General features: G+C 45.5%; 1 non-coding gene across 1 annotated transcript; it reads right to left on the reverse strand.

Annotated features, from left to right (window-relative positions):
* Window positions 1-3816: 3816 nt before the first annotated feature.
* trnal-uag (transfer RNA leucine (anticodon UAG)) lies at window positions 3817-3898 on the reverse strand. Its single transcript has one exon. It is a non-coding gene; the product is annotated as a tRNA-Leu (tRNA).
* Between the last annotated feature and the right edge of the window lie 986 nt (window positions 3899-4884).

Genomic DNA, 4884 nt, shown 5'->3' on the forward strand with positions numbered 1-4884 from the left:
TAGTTCCTTTCCCTCTGGGTGTTTGCAGACCCCCTCAAGCTCTCTGGCACTCTCGGTGATGAAAGCAGAAAATTGGTGACAGACTCTGAAAACAGTGAGAGCTCCAGCTGTTCACCGCCATTCAGATCCCCGCTAACCTTCCTGCTTTAGAGAAATCAGCATGCCTGGTTGGTGGCAGGCTGTGTGGCTCAAATAGGCAGCAGCGGGCTGCAAGATAAAGGTTGGTAGTTTGAGACCATCCAGGTATGGAGCTTGGGTTGTTCCAGATCAGACTATGGCAATACCACCCCACATCCATTCAAACCGGAAAATCCATGGCAAGATTGAATTGCAAACCAAACTATTGATGATTCTGTATTCCCTGACCCCACACAGAGTACGATAAGGACAAACACTGCTCTCTCCAGTCCCCCCGCTGTCAACAAAAGGTGGTCACTGCAGCTCCCTGCACAGCCCTGGGACACAGCTTACAGAAACTCCCCCCTCATGAACGGCGCTTCCCGTGTGAAAATTTTACATTTAATACGGTTACGGCTGCAATTCAACCCCTGTCCCCAAGACAGCTTCTAAGCTGCAGGACTTTGTGATGAGAACACTGTTATGACGTTGAAGGTGTGCCCTCCACCTTTAAATGAGAGTAAATGCTGTTCAGAACTGACAGCTGACAAATACCTGTGATGACCAGCTAGCAGTCTCAGCGTGCACTGGAAAATGGGAAAGATGTAACATTTGGCTGTGAAACAAATCTGATTTGGACACAATTCCTATTTTACCAATCAGTTTAAATTATGTCTCAGAATACTAAAATCCAATCGCGCTTCAATTTAGTGTTTAGCAACACTGCAGAACCGAGGACTTCCGTAATGTTGCCTCCACTGACCATTCCCCATGAAACATGCACAGGTCCTCAGCTGAGGAATTTTGCGGGGAACCTTAGCTCCTTGGCTTTGAACCGGGCCGTCTGCCCAAGGAAAGTAAATGTGGTACTGCTTTTAGTGGAAGGATCAGAGTACGGTAACTCAACTCTGAAATAGAACGGTCATCTGTGTTGTACACATCTGTGCATATTCAGAGCCAGGTTGGAGAAAACTGTAACAATGTTTCACCTAGTAATGAAACAGGACTGCATTGTTTTTCACCACTCGAGCATGTATGAGCGAGAAAATTCAAAGTCACGTTTGCTGATATGAACAGCAAGTTAGAAAGCTCTGCTCATGTCAGTCTGAAAGGCTGCCATCGGGAATAAGGCTATTCATGCCGGATTTTGACGCGGGGCGTTTATGTGTATGAGGTGACTCCAACACCCACTACACGACAGAAAGCATCCCCGCAAGTAGCTGGTCTTCAGAGTCGTCCAGTGCTAAAATTAACAGCCGTTCAATGCTTCATCTTTATGTTTCCAGGAGCTGGTTGTTCTCCAGCGTAACTGTCATCATTGAAACATTAAGAAAATCACGTGAAATTGCTCACAAAGTATAATTGTCAGGGGCGCACAGTTTGAAATGTAGGGCGAGTCTGAAAATGCTGGGACAACTTTCCTTTCATCGTCAGGCATAACCTTAAGGAAGGTTTGTCAACGGAATACTGAAGTTTTTGCTTTCGGCAATATACGGTGAGTTGAAAACTGGAGAGCATAGGTTTAAGGTGAAATAGGTAAAATATAAAAAGGATTTGAGGCACCTTTCCCACACAGAAGGCTGTGCGTAAATGGAATCAGCTACCAGATGAAGTGGAGGAGGCTAGTACACTCAGAAGATTTCAAAGGCAATTGGATGAATTTCTGGATAGGAAGGGTTTACTGGGATCGGGGCTAATTGCTGAGAATTTTTTAAGAATGAACTTTCAGAGATTTCGAAGCATTAATGCTGTTCTGGGGACAGTCCGAGGGCAATCAGCCATAAACGACTCCCAGATCCTTCAGCAGAGCAATTCCATATTATGCTCCCAACATATATTGGAATCTTAGTGCACTGTCACCTCCCGAAAAACTCTGAAATGAGGGAAAACAAAGAACCGAATATGAATGAGCCATGAAAAGTGAATATTCCCAAACACAGTCTCGTTTAGATTAGTTAGCCCATCCGATCAACAATGCGGCAGTGCCTGCTGCCCACGTCTCCAGGACAGAGGTGAAGGAAATGAGAGAAATGTAAGACCATATGACATCACAACTAACCGGAATTATTTTCCCATTCGCCAAAACACCAAATAACGAGAAGTAAAGTCACTGCAGGATTTTGTTTCACACCAGCGATGTAATATCAATCTCCGTTCGGTTTCAGCAAAAACAGTGAACAACACAACTTGGCCGGAATATGAAGCAGTAGTGGAACCGCATGAGACCCGGGCTTTTCGTGTGGGAGGCGAATGTGATCACGACAGCGTGGACACTGGCAGGTTGGAAAGGCTGCACTCTCCCACATCAGAGATACATTTCCAATAAGCAAAGTAAGCTAGTCGTGTTGGAATTTAAACACTGAACATCAACACGCTGCAGTAAAACCGGCAAAGTACACAAATGGTGGGATTCAAACACATGCCTCATCAGAGATTCGAGCCACAATGCAGTGCCTTCGACCACTCGGCCACAAGACCAGCCGCCGCAGTCGCACATTTTCTTACACTTTCAATGATGCGCCTGCAAAACAACAGAAGCAAAGTCACAGGGAAAGAGTTCCCCATCCCTGTCCTGCTCGCACAGCTGCTGGGATCTGCCCAGCTACAATATCCGTTTTGCAGCAGATAATGATAACCCTTCAATCCACACAAAAACCAATGGCGAGCTGATCCTACCTTCTGAGACTCGTTTGAGCCACAAATGTGATGTCTGTATGAGAGAATGGAAATTCGATTATGATTAAACAAAGAAACCATGAGCTGCATGACATTACTGGACTTGCGATTCTTGCCTGCTAAATGATTTCGCCCATTGCTGCAAGATAAAGGTTGGTTTACACGGAACATGAAACATACCGGACAACAGGGAAAATGCACAAAGCTGAGCAGGCCGTGTTCCACATCAGACCGTGCAGCATACATACGGTTACGACATCTGTGTTGCAAATTTAACGTCCCAAATAATATTCTCAACCTGAAAAGTGGAGGTAGCATTACAATCCGAGAAGGACAGATCACAGAAATGCAGTTTCTATTCACCTCAATCTAAAAGGCAGTTTCCGAACGTAGGAACAGAAGTCAAAAGGTAATTATCTCACCACGCCCCCCCCCCCCCCCACCCCCCGACTCCGGAAGAGGTGCTAACTGCACTTGAGTGCTTTTTGTTCTCGATGTGAATAGTGCACCACCACTTCCCAGACAATGCTGTAAAGAGAAAAAGAATGAACATAATAAGAATTGGCCATAAAAAGTGAATTTCACCAATCACCGTCTCGATTCGATTATCTTTCCCTTCCTTTGTCCCAGGACGGAAATGAAGGAAATGGGAGAAATTCAATAACATATGACATGGAAATTCATTGGAACGATTTTCTCATTAGCCAGAAAACCAAATAACGACGAGTCGAGTCACCGCAGGACTTTGTTTCACAACAGCGATGAAAGAACCAGTCTCCATTCGGTTCCTGTAAAAATTCGACTTGCCTGGAACATAAAGCAATAGTAGAGTTGCTTGCGATTTTCCGCGCGGGAGGCGAACACGATCATGACAGCACAGACACTTTGGAAAATTCCGCACTTTCCCACACCACAGTTAATTCCCCGCGAAGCAAACGCATTTTATATCTGTTTTAAACATCAATACAGCGGGGATCGAAACAGCATTTGAAAAGATGCATCGTTGGAGTTGATCAACAGAAATGGCAGCGGTGGGATTCGAACCCACGATCCTGTCGAGACTGGAGCCTAAATCCGGCGCCTTAAACCACTCGGCCACACTACCAGCCGGTCGGGCCTGCCATTTTCTTGCATTTTCAATTCTGCTCCTGCATCACGACAGATGCAAAGTCACCTGAAAAGGGTTCCATGATCCCTCTCCGACTCGCACAGCTGCTGGGATGTGCCCGTCTACAATATCAATTTCGCAGCAGATAATGATAGCCCATCAATCCAGACAAAAATCAATGGTAAGCTGAGTCTATCTTCTCAGACTCTTTTCAACTACAAATGTATCTGTGAGTGCGTGAGAACATATGATCGGTTATGATTTGGTCAAATAACCATGAGCTGCTTGACATTACTGCAATTTTGATTCTTGCTTTGCTAAATGATTTCACCCTTTGATCGAAACAGAACAACGTTCACGTTTACACGGAACATGAAACACACCGGACTACAGGGAAAATGCACAAAGCTGAGCAGGCCGTGTTCCACATCATACCGTGCAGCATAGTTTCAGTCACTGTGTCTGTTTTCTTTTTCAGAATAAGAGTCCCAAAGAATGCTCTCCACCCTAAAACCGGAGGTAGCATTACAATCCGAGAACGACAGATCACATTGTGAGGATGCTCTGACCTCGGAGCCATTTCGAGATGCCACTTTCCTTGCCTTTTACCTTAACCGTGCAATTTGCTGCAGAGATGTTCACACCTGGACATGAGCCACATGGATACCCACTGAGTTGGAAACCTGTGTGGGAATCGACCAGAAGCGACTCAATAAATGTTGCTAAATTCCACGGTGCTTATTAGAAATGCAGTTTCTGTTCACCTCAATCTAAAAGGCAGTTTCTGAACATAGTAACGGAAGTCAAAAGGTAATTACCTCACCCCACCCCCACTCCGGAAGAGGTGCTAACTGCCCTTGAGTGCTTTTTGTTCTCGATGTGAAGAGCTCTCACGCCTGAGTCACCTTCACGTCTCTGGTTGCTGAGTGAATCACAAAGAAAGAGTTTCACCAGGGCTGCAACTGCCTCACTTCCCCACTCGC

Source organism: Chiloscyllium plagiosum, unplaced genomic scaffold (assembly GCF_037043375.1).
Source record: "Chiloscyllium plagiosum isolate Xiang-an unplaced genomic scaffold, Cpla_swu_hap1 HiC_scaffold_40, whole genome shotgun sequence".
Lineage (NCBI taxonomy): Eukaryota > Metazoa > Chordata > Chondrichthyes > Orectolobiformes > Hemiscylliidae > Chiloscyllium > Chiloscyllium plagiosum.